This window comes from Lithobates pipiens, unplaced genomic scaffold, assembly GCF_037356315.1.
Source record: "Lithobates pipiens isolate NorthernLeopardFrog02 unplaced genomic scaffold, aLitPip1_a1.2 Scaffold_23, whole genome shotgun sequence".
NCBI lineage: Eukaryota > Metazoa > Chordata > Amphibia > Anura > Ranidae > Lithobates > Lithobates pipiens.
In genome coordinates, this window is record NW_027507785.1 from 172644772 (window position 1) to 172662725 (window position 17954).

Genomic DNA, 17954 nt, shown 5'->3' on the forward strand with positions numbered 1-17954 from the left:
AAAGTTTTCTGCATATCTGTATGTGTGAGATACACACTTTAGATACTGTTTTATTCTGCTATTCAAAAAATAATAATTTAGGGCAAAAAAAACATTTTTGGTGCATTTTCTGCATAGCTGTAGCTGTGAGATACAGCCTTTAGATACTGTTGCTCTTTTCTGCTATTCAAAAAAAACACACATTTAGGGCAAAAAACTACTGCCCAATGCAGCAAGGGACTGGGCACACCAAAGCCAGGTCCAAGGAGTTACCTAGCGTGGCTGTTATTCAGACAATGTGCTGATGACAAGACATGAGTGGTTTGCATGCTGTGCAATCAGAGCCTGAAGCGAGGCATAAATGTTCTCAACCTGAGCACAACCTGCATGACCAGGCATCTAAGTGCAAAGAACGAGCTGCAGTGGAGTAGACACGTCAAAAACCGTCTCTGGCTCCTCCCGCTTCCTATTCTGCTACAGTCTTGGCCTATTCATCCACCTCTGTAGTGACAGTGGCACCTGTCACCCCGCAAACAGAGGATCTGCCAGCAACACTACCACCTGGGACACCAACTATCTCCACAATGTCCAATGGAAGCGTTCAGCTCTCTATCTCCCAAACACTGGAGCGGAAGAGGAAGTACCCACCCGTGATCCCTGAGCCTGAATGCCAGCATTTCAAAATTCCTGGCCTTTGAAATGCTGTCATTCCATCTGGGGGAGACACAGAGTTTTAAAAGCCTGATGGCATTGGCTGTCTCACAGTATGTCGTACTTAGCTGCCACTACTTTTCCAGGCGAGCCATCCCTTCCCTGCACAACCAAGTGGGGGACAAAATCAGGTGTGCACTGCGCAACACCATCTATGGCAAGGTCCACCTAACTACGGATACATGGACCAGTAAGCACGGTCAGGGACATTATATCTCCCTAACAGCACACTGGGTAAATGCAGTGGCGACTGGGCTGAGGCGGATAGCATGTCCTTCCACCACCGAGGATCGCAGGGCACTTCAGTTTGGCTCCGGTTGCTAACTCCTTCTACTCTGCTTCCTCTTCCTCTACCGCCTCCTCATCCGGTCAGTGTAACACCTTCACCGCCAACTTCAGCACAGCCAGGGGTAAACGACAGCAGGCAGTTTTAAAACTTTCCTGTTTGGGGGGTGGGAAACCCACACCGCGCAGGAGTTGTGGAGGGACATGGAACAACAGACCAATGAGTGGTTGGGGGCAGTGAGCCTCAAGCCCGGCCTGGTGGTGTGCGATAATGGGCAAAATCTCGTAGCAGCTCTGGGCCTAGCCGGTTTGATGCACATGCCTTGCCTGGCGCATGTGCTGAATTCGGTTGTGCAGAGGTTCCTCAAAAATTACTCCGATATGCCAGAGCTGCTGCAGAAAGTGTGGGCCCTCTGTGCACACTTCCGGCGTTCTCATCCTGCTGCTGCTCACCTGCCAGCGCTGCAGCGTAATTTCGCCCTTCCCGCTCACCACCTCATATGTGACGTGCCCACAAGGTGGAACTCCACCTTGCACATGCTAGCCAGACTGTGCGAGCAGCAGCAGGCGATAGTGGAGTTTCAGCTGCAGTACGCACACATAAGTCGCTCTGCGGAACAGCACCACAGCACCACTTCACCACCAATAACTGGGCCTCCATGTGAGACCTGTGTGCCTGGTTGCGCTGTTTCGAGTACTCCACCAACATGGGCAGTGCTGATGACGCCGTTCTCAGCGTTACTATCCCAGTTCTATGCCTCCTTGAAAAAACGCTTTGAGAGATGATGGAAGAGGATGTGGCACAGGAGGAGGAGGAAGAAAAGGGATAATTTCCAAGGCTTTCAGGGCACTCATTCACAAGTGGCTCCGAGAGTCGGTTCCTGCACCAACAAATGCCAGGTTACATAGTTACATAGTTACATAGTTAGTCAGGTTGAAAAAAGACACAAGTCCATCCAGTTCAACCAAAAAAAATAAAATAAAAATAAATAAAATAAAATATACTATACATATATATATACACATATACACACATACATACATATATATATACACATATATATATATATATATATATATATATATATATATATACACACATACATATACCAGCCCATATACCCAATTCTATACCCACAGTTGATCCAGAGGAAGGCAAAAAACCCCAGCAGAGCATGATCCAATTTGCTAAAGCAGGGGAAAAAATTCCTTCCTGATCCCCCGAGAGGCAATCGGATTTTCCCCGGATCAACTTTACCTATAAATTTTAGTACCCAGTTATATTACGTACACTTAGGAAATAATCCAGGCCTTTCTTAAAGCAATCCACTGAGCTGGCCATAACCACCTCTGCAGGGAGTCTATTCCACATTTTCACAGCTCTTACTGTGAAGAAACCTTTCCGTATTTGGAGATGAAATCTCCTCTCCTCTAGACGTAAAGAGTGCCCCCTTGTCCTCTTTGTTGACTTTAAAGTGAATAACTCGACACCAAGTTCCCTATATGGACCCCTTATATATTTGTACATGTTGATCAAATCCCCCCTTAATCTCCTCTTATCAAGAGTGAATAAATTCAGTTCCTCTAATCTTTCCTCATAGCTGAGTTGCTCCATGCCTCTTATCAGTTTGGTTGCCCTTCTCTGCACTTTCTCCAGTTCCCCGATATCCTTTTTGAGAACTGGTGCCCAAAACTGAACGGCATATTCCAGATGAGGTCTTACTAATGATTTGAACAGGGGCAAAATGATATCTCTCTCTCTGGAGTACATACCTCTCTTAATACAAGAAAGGACTTTGCTCGCTTTGGAAACCGCAGCTTGGCAGGTACACACTTGTCCAGCAAGGGCACAGTTCTGGAGGATGATGAGGTGGAGGATGAGGAGGAGGAGATGGAGGAGGAGGAACCATGTTCACAGCAGGGTGGCACCCAGATCAGCTCATTGCCATCACTGGTGCATGGCTGGGGGGGTGGGGGATACAGAGGACACAGACGATACACCTCCCATAGAGGACAGCTTCTCATTGCCTCGGGGCAGCCTGGCACACATGAGCGACTACATGCTGCAGTGTCTCCACAACGATCGCCGAGTTGCCCCCATTCTAACTGGTGCTGATTACTGAGTGGCCACGCTGCTGGATCCCCGTTACAAGGATAACGTACCATCCTTAATTCCTTCACTGGAGTGTGATCGTAAGATGCGCGAGTACAAGCGCGCGCTGGTAGACGCGCTTCTGGTGGCATTCCCACCTGGCAGCGAAGGCACAGTGGAAACACAAGGGGAAGGCAATGGAAGAGGAACCAGCACCTCAGAAGGTAGGGTTAGCATGGCCAAAATGTGGAAAAGCTTTGTCAGCACACCACAACAACCAGCAACACCAGCTGATATGGAACGTCTTAGCAGGATGCAGCATTTCACCAACATTGTAGAGCAGTATGTGTGCACATGCCTACACATACTGAATGACGGGTCTGCCCCCTTCAACTTCTGGGTCTCCAAAATGGGCACATGGCCTGAGCTTGCCCTTTACGCCTTGGAGGTTCTGGTCTGCCCTGTAGCCAGTATATTATCTGAATGTGTATTTAGCACGGCAGGGGGCTTTATCACAGACAAGCGCAGCCGCCTGTCCAGAGCTAATGTGGACAAGCTCATGTTCATTAAAATGAGCCAGCCATGGATCCCACAGGACTTGTCTGTACCTTGTGCAGAATAGACATGTACCCAGCCATTGTTGTATTTTTGATCTTTCTCACTCTTTTGGGGTGTACCCTAATTAGAAAAAAAAAAAAACAGTGTCCTCAACTGCTGCTTCCACCTACACTGCCACATCCACCACCACCTCAACCTCCTACTCCATATGGACCTCATCCTCCTAGCTCAAGATTATTATTTTTTATTTTTATGTATTTTATGTTATTTTAACCTCCCTGGCGGTACGATTATTTCGGATTTTAGGTGCTAAAAGTGGTACTATTATTTTGCATGAAAATTTGGCGTTTTCTATTGTAGTCCTGTAATTCTTAGGAATAACTCTCTTAAATCTGTCCAAACCAGAGTCTAGCAGACATCCCGGGTATAATAAAGTTTGAAAAATGAAATCATAAATTATAATATAAAAAATAATTATAAATAATTGTACCAAATAATAATATAACAATAATAAAAATGATTCAATAATCAATCAAATCAAAAACACTGAAATTTGCTCAGTTGCAGAATTGTCACTGTCATTACTTTTCAATATTTGATGACGGCTCTCCCCACAAATCGCTATCCCTCAATTCTGCGAGTGACTCCAATTTATTATCGCTGTTTTCTAGCTGGTCTAAAATCATTTTTGATGTAAAGGGACAGTTTGGTTGCTATGGACAATATCCAGTTTCCAGGCATAAAGAACAGTTTTTATAATATAAAACTGCATGCAGGACACTGGGCAGACCACTAGGGACAAAGGAGATGTGAAATATTTACATACAGCAATGTAATCTGTAAGATTACATTATACTGTATGTATACTGTGTGTTTCACTTTTTGAATTTGGCGCCGATCTCCATCCCCGTGCGTCGCAACGCTCGCAGGGAACGGAGATCGGCTCCGTGATAGATCGAGCGAGACACGGCTCGCTCGTACAGCGGGGAAACAACGCTGGATCCGAGGGAGAAGGTAAGTAAACATCCTCCTGGATCCAGCGATGCGGTCCCGAGTCTGGCTCGGGGTTACCGCTTTTGGTATAAGAATTCCACCCCGAGCCAGACTCGGGAAGACCGTCAGGGGGGTTAAGTTATTTCCCTATCCACATTTGTTTGCAGAGCACTTGCCATGCCCTTAACAACATTTTGCTGCCATTTGCAGCTCTCTAGCACTTCCCATTACTTTTGTAGAGCAATTTTAGTCCTCAAAAGTTTGGGTTCGTGGTCAAGTTCGGGTCCCGAACTCAAACTTTTTTGTGAAGTTCGACCGAACCCGTCGAACCCTAACTTCCAGGTGTCCTCTAGTTGTAATTATTATTACTGCTATGTTGCAGTATCTTTTTTAATTGTGAGTACAATGTAGAGATCAAGTTTGGCCCCCCAGGTTATGTAGGCATTCGTGTTCAAGACAGGTCAAGAGATAATAGAGGAGGAGGTCAAAAGATGATATTTCCTATGATAACCCACTGAAGACCATCAAGGAAAAGTTTTCAGGCTGGCATAACCTGGCTGAAATAGAGTTTGTGATATAGGAGGCAAAAGTGGAATATGGGGGGACATCAAGCCTCCTTTTTTTAAATTCCATTATTTTCAAAGAATGCTTCATTAACAAGCTTAAGTCCTTAAGCCTGAGGGATGGGATAAGCAAGGGGAATGTGGAAAGAATGATAGGACGACTACAGGGGGATCTATGAAGATCCACAGACGTGCCATCACTGAAATGTAAATTCTGGGATGTATGATAATAAAGCATATTGTTTGGTGGACCTTTGTCTTCCCCCCTTTCCCCCTCCTCCCCTCCCTTTTGTGCTTATAGAGTAAATTCTCGAGAACTTATTGGTCTGATGGAGTTCCAGATAAAAGTATTAATACTATTCTTTAAGGACCTAAGACTAAATGCAGGAATAACTATGGGAAGTGTTTTGAAAATAGTATAAAAGTGTGAGAAGCAGAACAATGAAAGAGAGTACTGAGACCATGACCATGAGAATTTTAAAGAGTGAAAAATGGGTATGTAATTATCAGAGTAAAGCATATTATATGATGATGTAACTCTGACACCAAGGTAGCATATGCATGTGGGAGAGCAAATGTAGGAGAATTTGTTCTGAAGAAGGTCCAGTGAGGATTTAGGCAAGGTGGCATTTAAAGCTGAGGCCTTCACTCTCGTTGACAGTAAGACCCAAGATAGAGGAAAATTCATCCAAAGTCCATAGTAGATTAGGAGTAGAGGTTTGCGCCTTAGTTATTGTAAGCAAAAGATCATCAACAAGGGGGGGCGTGGCCTGGACGGTGATGGAGTAGGTCGCTAGTGAGTTGTGCTCTACTCCCAGTTCATCCTGTGTAACTATCCTGTGCATCGGTGACAGCCAAATACTAACGGGAATCGACGGATTAAGTCCCCTGCACCTACCCTGCCATGTCTCCTACCAAGAAGAACAGTGCGGCGATGTCTTCCCTGGACAAGTACCGCAGACAGGATAGGGAGGCAGCTCAAGATGGCGCCCCCTCGCCATCTCCTCCTCCACAAACGACGAATGACACTGAGAAGGTGCTGGAAGCTATCTCTGCCTGCCAGTCCTCCCTTACTACAAAAATCGAGGAGATCAGGGTTGACGTATCCCTCATAAGACAAGACATGTCTAAACTCAAGGATCGAGTGAAAGAGACGGAGGACAGGATCAGCCAGGTGGAAGATGTGATTCACCCACTGCAACACTCCCACGAGGAGTTGAGGCGCCAACTCCATCTTCTCACCCAAAAAGAAGATGATCTTGAAAATAGATCCCGCAGGTCTAACCTCCGTTTTATAGGCCTGCCGGAGGGTAAGGAGGGCTCGGATCCACCTACCTCCCTTGAGAACCTCTTGACCCAAACCTATGGCAGGGAAGCTTTCTCTACTACTTTTATCGTGGAACGGGCACATCGTATGCCTGTGAGACGCCCGCCGGAGGGTGCGCCGCCCCGTACACTCATCGCCAAGCGGTTAAATTTCCGGGACCGTGATGCCGTTCTGCGCTTGAGTAGGGAGAAGGGCAATATCCCCTACCGATCGGGATACATCATGGCTTTCCCGGACTTCTCCGCAGAAGTCCAGAAACAGCGGGCTCGCTTCGTCGAGGTCAAGCGGAGGTTGCGGATTAATCACCTTAAGTATGCCATGATGTACCCGGCGAAGCTCCGTGTTTTGGGAGAGGATCGTGCTCACTTTTTCGATGACCCGGCGCAGGTGGTGGAGTGGCTGGATCGGCGAGAGGCTGACAGGCATCGTCGGGCCTAACGGTATCATCACCCCGCGGTAATATGCTGGTTTGCTATGTGTCCCCTGCTGATGGGGCCGCCCTTCCTTGACTGTATGCCTGCTGTCCGGGACATGTGTTCATTGGCCTCCGCCTTACTCACTGCAGCGGATGAGAGTGGGGCACTTATTTCAGACCCAGGGAGGGTGGCCGAAATGTTCTGGTCCTACTATGAGGACCTTTACGCTTCCCGGGTAGAGGTCACCCCACAGGAGACCCGGACATTTTTACAGGATGTCCTATTTCCACAACTCTCTATGACCCAGATTACTGACTTAGAGGCCCCGATCACGCTTGAGGAAATTGAGCTGGCACTCTCGTCCTTAGCCGCATCCAAGGCCCCTGGGCAAGATGGTTTACCATTGGATTTCTGCACCGCATACTCTGAGGTGTTGGCCCCTGAGTTGCTAAATTTGTACACTTACCTTTTTGAATCTGACTCTCTCCCGAACACTTTACGTCAAGCGACGATAGTGGTCATTCGAAAACCAGGTAAAGACCCGCACCGCCCTGATTCGTACCGCCCGATCTCACTGCTACAGGCGGATATCAAAATATTGGCCAAAATATTAGCATCCCGATTGAACTCTCATGTTCTGTCCCTTATCCACCCGGATCAAACGGGATTCATGCCCGGTAAAAACACGGCGATGAACATCCGTAGACTTCATATGAACCTGCAGGCTTCCCATGAGAATGTGGGTACTAGGGCTGTGGTGGCATTGGATGCGGCTAGGGCATTTGACTCGGTGGAGTGGGAGTATTTGTGGGAATGCCTTAGACGATTTGGGTTTGGACCTAATTTTTTGAAATGGGTCAAAATTTTATATTTTTCCCCGGAGGCGCGAGTGGCGGTGAATGGTTGGCTGTCGGATCCCCTTCCCCTGAGGCGGGGGACCAGACAGGGATGCCCGCTGTCCCCGCTCCTCTATGCCCTGGTGGTGGAGCAGTTGGCTATATCTCTCAGATCTAATATCCAAATCAGGGGCCTTAGAATGGGGACAATAGTAGAAACAGTAAGCTTGTACGCTGATGACATGCTCCTGTATCTTGAGGATGAGGGGCCCTCTTTGAGGGCCGCGCTTTGTACCATCGAGGAATTTGGTAAACACTCAGGCCTTACTATTAATTGGGCGAAGTCGCAGATCCTCCCCATTGATATGTCTCCACCGATGCGTGATGCGGCCTCCCTTCCGCTGAGCAGAGTATCTTCTATTCAGTACCTGGGCGTCCAGATCACAAAGGAACCCCCCGACTATATAGCTCATAATATTGAACCTCTGATTTCGTATCTGGAGTGTAAAACTCAATCCTGGGCAAGGCTCCCCCTTGGTGTAATGGGAAGGATCAACTTAATTAAAATGATTCTGCTGCCCAAATTTCTATATAAATTCTGGCACTCCTCTATCCTAATCCCACTTAAGTATTTTAAAACCATGGATACTATCCTTAATTCCTTCGTCTGGGGCTCCGGACGACACAAATTAGCCTGGAATACGTTAAAGAACCCTACTAACTTGGGGGGAGCCGCGCTTCCTGACTTCCATGCATATTACATAGCTGCCCAACTTTCTAATTTCTTTCACCTACATAAAACAGATGCTCCTAGGTATCAAGCTCTTATATGCAGAATGCCACGTAGCCATGCCCACTCTCCCCTTCAGGTTCTGTTTAGGGGTAAGGAGACTAGTAGGTGCATGAAGGGTTGCGCCCCATTGATGCTTCAACATAGGCAGGTATGGGAGATCGCCCTGAGGATGGTGGGGGCAGACTGGGTACATTCCCACACACCCTTGTGGCACAACCCCTGCCTGGGGGAGCTTCGGGGGCTACCGGGGGCGGGTCTCTGGGCCTCCAGAGGGGTGGTGTACCTGCACCAGGTCGTCACCCTGCTGGGAGTGCGCAGTTTCCGGGCACTGCAGGGGGGGTTTAAGATCCCTTCGCATATGGTTTTTCATTATGCACAGTTGTCCCATGGGGAGGGATTCCCCGATCCTCAGGAACTGTCACTGGTAGGTGTTATTATTGGTGAGGAGCCCTCCAAACTGATCTCCACTTTATATGGTTCCCTTAGACGACGCTCTGAATCCAGAATTGCTGAGGTAGCAAAACACAGGTGGGAAGAGGAAATGGGCCCGCTGGAGACTGAGGAATGGGAGGAAGTATTGGACAACGTTAAACAGGCTTCCCCTAAGATATCTGATAGGCTGACTCAATTGTATATTGTACATAAATCTTATCTTACTCCTGCGAGAATTTGCAGATACAAACCTACTCAGGAGCCGGGGTGCCCACGGTGTAAGGGTCTTCCGTGCTCCTTCTACCACTTGATGTGGTCGTGCCCGGACATCCAGACCTTCTGGCTGCAAATTGTTCAATTCCTTCACGACCGTATGGGTTCCCCTCTGCAGGTGGACCCTAAAACCTGCATCCTGGGCCTGACGCTGGTTCCCCTGGCCGACCCTTCACACGCTGTTTTTATACAGGAAACGTTATTTAGCGCTAGGAAGGTAATTGCTAGGCTGTGGATGCGGCCCGACGCCCCGACACTTAGGGCCTGGGTAGCTGAGGTAAATTCAACGCTGCCTATGAAGAAAGTCATCTACGCACATAGGGGCTGCCCCACCAAATTTAATAAGATATGGGATCGGTGGCTTAATAACCCAGACACTTGTGTGGACTAGTCCCTCTGGTCCGTTGCGAGTTTTTTCTCGGGAAGGTGGTGCGAGGTGAGACATGTTCCTTTGGCCCGCGTTCAGGGGATTGGGTGAGCTGCTTTTTGATATCCCAGAGGGTAGAGGGTACGGGCGGGACAGGGCAGTGATGGATCTTATTAATCTTCATGTATTGAGCGAACTTATGATGTGCTGTTTGTCCCATTGCTCTAACCAGGGACCAGTGGGTAACCTGAACATGCTTTCAAAGATTATTATTTTGTCTGCACCGTACGCCCTACAGTGTATGTGTTCATATATATTGTTACAGTTTTAATGGATCTGGCCTGTAATATTCTATGTCAGTGCACTGTTTTTGATTGTTGCTGCCCCCTATTGTTGGATGTACCAAAACTGTAAATTTTTTTACTGGCTCGTTTACCAATAAACTCGCTGTTTGGAAAAAAAAAAAAAAAAAAAAAGATCATCAACAAAGAGACTGCCCCTATTTTTCAGTCCTGCCAATTCTACCCCTTTTATGTGGGATGATTTTAGATTGGCAGAGGGCACACAGTATACCAAAAAAGGGGCTATACTGTAGGGTACCTTGTTCAATAGGAAAGCAACAGAATTGAATGATTTAGCTCCCAGGTATTTAATCTCTGCTGCTAGACCAGCATAACGCACCTGGACCCATTGTAAAAAGTGAATTCCAAAGCCCCATCTAGATAGAATATATTTTATATAGTCTGAAAAGAATCGGTCAAGACACGTTTGCAGATCCAGGGACAGCAAAAATCCTGGTATGCATCTGGATGTGAAAACATAAATACGATGGATAGTCTTGTGTATATTAATAGTTGTTTGCATTTGGGGGATGAATCCCACCTAATCACAATTAATTAAGGAGGGCAGGAAAGTTCCAATTCTTTTAGCTAGAATTCTGGTTAAAATATTGATCTCTATGTTAAGTAGAGATATTAGTCGGTAAGTATTATGCCCTGTACACACGGTCGGACATTCCGACAACAAAATCCGTCAGATTATTTCTGATGGATTTTGGCCCAAACTTGTCTTGCATACACACGTTTGCACAAAATCCGATCGTTCAGAACGCGGTGTCTATACACAATCAGAATTTAAACAATCGGATTTTGTTGTTGGAAAATTTTAGATCCAGCTCTCAAACTTTGTGTGTCGGAAATTCCGACTGAAAAAGTCCGATGGAGCCCACACGCAATCGGATTTTCCGACAACAAGATCCAATCGCACATTTTCCACCTGAAAGTCCGACCGCGTGTACGGGGCATTAAGATCTAAGCAATCTGTGTTTGACTTCATTCCCACTGTACTGTTATGAGTTAGAAGGTAAGAGGAGTTTGGATCCTGACTGTCATTGTTAAATATTTGCATCGGCTATGGAGCAAGAAGTGATGCAAAGTTTTTATACAAAAAAAAAAATGAAAATCCATCAAGGCCTGAGCTTTTAGCAGATTTCAAAGATGTGATATAATATAGTAGCTCTTCAACTGAAATGCTATAATTAAAGCAGTATTAAACCCAAAACCAAAAATGTAATATACTCCAGATTACCAATCATTAGATGTGATGGCTACATTAGGTTTCTTTTTATAGCCTTTTTCCCCCTGTTTTACCTGGTGATCTGGTCAGCAACACACCACCTGTATTAGAGTGCCTACAATCTGGGTGAAGGAGCACTGTGGGCACAGCAGACAACAGCAGTGTTAGTCTGGGAGTGTTACATGTACTAGCAGATTTAAATACCATGACAACTTGCAACCAAACTCCAGCTAACAATTTGTAATCAGTTACAGCAAACATTTTTTTTTTTTGGAATATAGGTTTTACATGAATAACAGCTGATCATTGTAAGCACCCCTGCCAGTGTTAAATGATCTGTCCCATCCCTGTAACTGATACATCTGGAGGAGAGCTTGTTCTTTTAAAAAACAACAGACTTGCTGATCAGATCACTAGATGAAAATAGGAGAAAGCCTAAAAAATAAAACTAATTCAGCCCTCACATCTATGAATTGGTGAGCTGCAATATAATAAATGTATGCTTTTAGGTGTAATAATTTTCCGGAGCTTCCCCTGAGATTTGTGGAAGGGTACTGTATTCTGTAGAATTCGGTCAGCTGTGTGGGGCTAAAAGGTTGAGGGTGTAGCATACAGTTTGATTAAATTGTTGTGAAAGATTTTAATAATTTTAGTAGGGTTTGCTGTGCCTGTGCCTCAGATGTTCCACTTAATAGGGGCGTATTGATTGGGAAGCGTGTTTAACTTTAGCACCAGGTTTATTTGCCCACTAATATATTTATTTGTCCCAGCAAAGGGTCTTTGCCTGATAATTCCACTATGGAGGAGCTTTTATTTTAAGGGTATTGCAGGGCGTTAAGAATATGGTAAATAAACAATTTCTGCAGCGCTCACACACAAATCCCTTGTGCAAAAATGAACATAAAAGTAATAAATGGCACGTATAACAATAAAACAAGACACTCACTCTATATTGCCAGCTGCAAGTTACTTCTGAGCTGTATTGTTTCAATGTTGCTAATGCAGTGCAAGCATGTGTGTGCCTAATGACAGGTACAATAGTAGCAGGTGGAGGAAGAGGAGCACTAATCAACTTAACACAATCAGGCTGGGCATGGGCGTCCACAGCAGGGGGCAAGGGGGGTCAAGTGCCCCCCCCTGGAATCCCCAAGGTGTTGCCACTGCCGCCGCCGCCGCCATGCTGCATTATTTTTTTTTCTGAGTCCGCTCTCTCCTGTGTATCACAGCGCTGGATGGCTGTGTTCGGCGGCCGCTCTGTAACACAGTCCCGCCCCCCCAGACCATCTCGTGTGATAGTAGAGAGAATCAACATTCCGCCTATCACATGAGCCGGTCTGGGGGGGGCGGGACTGTGTTACAGAGCGGCCGCCGAACACAGCCATTCAGCGCTGTGATACACAGGAGTAGATGCCCATCTGTGCTACAGTGCCTGGATAGGAGGATCGAGGGGGGGAGGGGGGCTGCAGTGCTCTCCTCCACCACCGCACTCTCCTGCCCCCCCCCTGCTCTTCTCTTCCACCACCGCACTCTCCTGCCACCCGTGCTCTCTTCCACCACCGCACTCTCCTGCCCCCCTGCTCTTCTCTTCCACCACGCACTCTCCTGACCCCCCCAGTGCTCTCCTCCACCACCGCACTCTCCTGCCCCCCCCCCCCCAGTGCTCCTCTTCTCCACCACCGCACTCTCCTGCCCCCCGTGCTCTCCTCCACCACCACACTCTCCTGCCCCCCCGTGCTCTCTTCCACCACCGCACTCTCCTGCCCCCCCCAGTGCTCTTCTCTTCCACCACCGCACTCTCCTGCCCCCCCAGTGCTCTCCTCCACCACTGCACTCTCCTGCCCCCCCAGTGCTCTCCTCCACCACCGCACTCTCCTGCCCCCCCCCTGCTCTTCTCTTCCACCACCGCACTCTCCTGCCACCCGTGCTCTCTTCCACCACCGCACTCTCCTGCCCCCCTGCTCTTCTCTTCCACCACGCACTCTCCTGACCCCCCCAGTGCTCTCCTCCACCACCGCACTCTCCTGCCCCCCCCCCCCAGTGCTCCTCTTCTCCACCACCGCACTCTCCTGCCCCCCGTGCTCTCCTCCACCACCACACTCTCCTGCCCCCCCGTGCTCTCTTCCACCACCGCACTCTCCTGCCCCCCCCAGTGCTCTTCTCTTCCACCACCGCACTCTCCTGCCCCCCCAGTGCTCTCCTCCACCACCGCACTCTCCTGCCCCCCCAGTGCTCTCCTCCACCACCGCACTCTCCTGCCCCCCCAGTGCTCTTCTCTTCCACCACCGCACTCTCCTGCCCTCCCAGTGCTCTCCTCCACCACCGCACTCTCCTGACCCCCCCAGTGCTCTCCTCCACCACTGCACTCTCCTGCCACCCCCCAGTGCTCTCCTCCACCACCGCACTCTCCTGCCCCCCGTGCTCTCCTCCACCACCACACTCTCCTGCCCCCCCCCCAGTGCTCTCTTCCACCACTGCACTCTCCTGCCCCCCCAGTGCTCTCTTCCACCACCGCACTCTCCTGCCCCCCCAGTGCTCTCCTCCACCACCGCACTCTCCTGACCCCCCCAGTGCTCTCCTCCACCACTGCACTCTCCTGCCCCCCCCGTGCTCTCCTCCACCACCACACTCTCCTGCCCCCCCCCAGTGCTCTCTTCCACCACCGCACTCTCCTGCCCCCCCAGTGCTCTCCTCCACCACCGCACTCTCCTGCCCCCCCAGTGCTCTTCTCTTCCACCACCGCACTCTCCTGCCCCCCCAGTGCTCTTCTCTTCCACCACCGCACTCTCCTGCCCCCCCAGTGCTCTCCTTCACCACTGCACTCTCCTGCCCCCCCATGCTCTCCTCCACCACCGCACTCTCCTGCCCCCCCAGTGCTCTTCTCTTCCACCACCGCACTCTTCTGCCCCCCCAGTGCTCTCCTCCACCACCGCACTCTCCTGCCCCCCCCAGTGCTCTCCTCCACCACCACACTCTCCTGCCCCCCATGCTCTCTTCCACCACTGTGCTCTCTTCCACCACGCACTCTCCTGCCCCCCCCAGTGCTCTTCTCTTCCACCACGGCACTCTCCTGCCCCCCCAGTGCTCTCCTCCACCACCGCACTCTCCTGCCCCCCCCAGTGGTCTCCTCTACCACCACACTCTCCTGCCACCCCCTCCAGTGCTCTCCTCCACCACCACACTCTCCTGCCACCCCCTCCAGTGCTCTCCTCCACCACCACACTCTCCTGCCTCCCCCCAGTGCTCTTCTCCACCGCCACACTCTCCTGCCCCCCCCCCCCAGTGGTCTCCATCACCACCACACTCTCCTGCCACCCCCTCCAGTGCTCTCCTCCACCACCACCACACTCTCCTGCCCCCCCCCCCCCCCCAGTTTTCTCCTCCCCTGTTCTTGCTGCTCTCCCCATCCTTCTCTAGCCACCATCCCAGTGCTTTCCCCCCCAGTGCTCTCCGCCCCTGTTCCCCCCAGTGCTCCCCCCCCCCCCGTGCCCTCCACTCCCCCCAGTGCTCTCCCCCAGTGCTCTCCTCTCTCCCCCTGTTCTTTCCCCTCCAGTGCTCTCCCCTCAGTGCTCTCCCCTCCCCCCAATGCTCCCCCCCTGTTCTTTCCCCCCCCCAGTGCTCTTCAGCTCTCCCCATCACTCTCTAGCCCCCACCCCAGTGCTCGCCAGCCCTCCTTACTCCCCACCCCTGTTCTATCTGCCCCCCTGGTGCTCTCCAGCCCCCCCCAGTGCTCTCTACTCTCCGTGCTCTCCACCCCTGTTCTTTTTGGCTCCCCCTTAGCACCCTCCACTCCCCACCCCTGTACTCTCCTCTCCCCCTGCATTTTGCGCCCACCCATGTGCTCTCCACCCCCCATAGTGCTCTCCAGTCCCCCGTGCTTTCCACCCCTGTTCTTTCTGGCCCCCACTGGTGCTCTCAAGCTCCCCCCCATTGCTCTCCACTCACCCCTGCTCTTTGTGCCCCCCCCCCAGTGCTCTTCACCACCCCACACTCTTAGCCCCCCCAGTGCTCTCAGCCTACCGTGCTCTCTACCCCTGTTCTTGTTGGCCCCCCCAGTGCTCTCAAGTTCCCCCCCAAGCGCTCTCCGCTCCCCACCCCTGTGATCTCCACTCCCCCTCACTCTTTGCCCCCACCCATGTGTTCTCCAACCCCGCCAGTACTCTTTGCTCCCCCTTCTCTCCAACTCCCACTCAGTGCTCTCCACTTCCCCAGGACCAGAGGGAAGGCTGACTGGGGCCAGAAAATGAGGACGGCTGAAGGTGCAGGTGGCCAGGGACCACTCCATCTCACAGCAGACAGATCCTCTGGAAGGAGCACCGTCCCCATCCAAAACGAGAACAGACCCTGCCTGCTGCTGGCCGTCATGGATATCCTGCTGGCATGCAAGGTACTGTACAGAGCATAAACAACACACCTTCCCACAGACAGGGACTGCAGACTGGGACATGGGGCACAGGAGGGGCTGCAATGATGTGCACAGTGAGACTGCATTCACGGCACAGTAAAGCTGCATTTTATAGACACGGTGAGGCTGCATTTGAAGGGCACAGTGAGGCTGCATTTGAAGGGCACAGTGAGGCTGCATTTGAAGGGCACAGTGAGGCTGCATTTGAAGGGCACAGTGAGGCTGCATTTGAAGGGCACAGTGAGGCTGCATTTGGTGGGCACAGTGAGGCTGCGTTTGGTGGGCACAGTGAGGCTGCATTTGATGGGCACAGTGAGGCTGCATTTGATGGGCACAGTGAGGCTGCATTTGGTGGGCACAGTGAGGCTGAATTTGATGGGCACTGGTGAGGCTGCATTGAGCTCTTGCATCAAGTCTGCAGTCTCTGTCCATCTCCTGTAGCATGTCTGCAGTCTCTGAGGGAGTCTGGAGAGGAGTCAAAAGTGGGAGCACCGCCGGGATGGGGGTCATGGGAGAAGTCAGACTTGTGTGGACTGTGGATAGGAGACTATAGGATAAAACCTCCAAGCTGGAGCCGACTGACTGAGCCCTGCACAGTGCACCTGAGAGGAGGTCAGTGAAAGCACCGCCAGGCCAGTCGGGGGTCACTGATGTAAGGGGGGAGTGAATACGATAATGTAAGGGGCACTGATATAAAGGGTTTCCTCCTTATATTAGTAACCCACCCCCCTTACCTTTTAGTATTCTTTCTGCAGAAGGTGGTTCCCCCCCCCACGTTCTGAGTTCCTGGCGTCCCCCTTGATGATTGATCACTTACCACTATTAACTGGAATTTGAATATATATATATAAAAAGCCCTATGTGATTTCATATCTATATCTAATACTCTCTTCATCAAATGTGCTTTAAAATTTATGGTTTTTCCCTTTCATGAACAAGAAAATAATGACGTTATGCTGTTGGGCTGGTATAATAATGCTGTGAGGCTGGTATGAAATTTTTTCCAGGGCTGGTTTTTGAAAGCATGGGCGTCCGCAAGGTTACTCAGGTGGCTGGGTACCAGGCCCATATAGCCTAGAGAATGTACATCTTTTTACATTGCAATACATCTGTTGTGGCCATATTTTTATCTTGATGAAAACAGTCTATACAGTGACAGTATGAGATCAAAATATGGCCACAACAGATGTATTGCAATGTAAAAAGATGTACATTCTCTAGGCTATATGGGCCTGGAACACAGCGGTCAGAGTAACTTCCAATACAAAGTGAAGATGAATTATCTGTTATATAACACATATGTATTACCAGTGTAAAGATTTTCATGAGATTTTCGAAAAGGGGCAGAGCATGAGTGGCCTTGAAATGATGCCCCCCCTTGGAAAAACTTCTGCGGACGCCCATGAGGCTGGGCCCTGGCAACCAGCATGCATGCAATAGTAAAACAACTCAGATGACAGTGTACACTTCACAGCAATGCCCCTGTACTGGGGACTTCACCGTCTGCCTATACCAACACGACTTTCTAGTTGCACCCTATATGCATAGTGAGAAATCCACCATAACTGCATATCTGCTCCTGATAGAGGATGGGTTTTAATACTTTCATAACTGTAATGCATGTTGTATGTTTCTGAAAAAAATTAATTGTCATCACAACCAGGTATCCTGCTGCATCATCAGTCTGTTTTTGTTGCTACAGATGAAAAAAATACTGTTTGTAGGAATATTAGTTACCTGTTCACAGTTGTATGTGTGCAGCAGATACTTTGTCAGTTATGCATATTACACTTCAAGTGGAAAAAACTTAACTATAACTATTCTTAAAAATATTCCCTCCCCCTCTGTGTGCTTACTTATTTTTAATCTGGTCCAATCAAGTGATTCTACAGCACCCCTGTGTAAGGGAACACTTAGGACTTTTCGACGGACTTGGTCCGGCGGACAAATTTGAAGCCAGTCTTATTTCTAGGTCCGCCAGACTTTTGGGAAGAAAAAGTCCACTGACTTTTTCACACACAATCAAATTGTCTGATGGACTCTGGTCCACCGGAAAGTCCGATCATGTGTAGGCAGCATAAGCCCACATTCACATCGAGCCGTTTTGACATGTGATTTGACGTGTCACATTTCCATCTATTGCCGGCAACGGCACTGTCCGAATCGGTGTGACACCAACTTTGTTCCTGCACTACTTTTGGCGACTCCGGGAGCAATTTCAATAGACATCTGTGCAGGAACTCAGACTGACATGGGTTTGAAATCGTGTGAGTTGAGCTGAACTCGATTTCAACCCCTGCATCAGCATGAACCTGGGCTTAACAATGGCTGTGAAATCCCAGAATCATGATG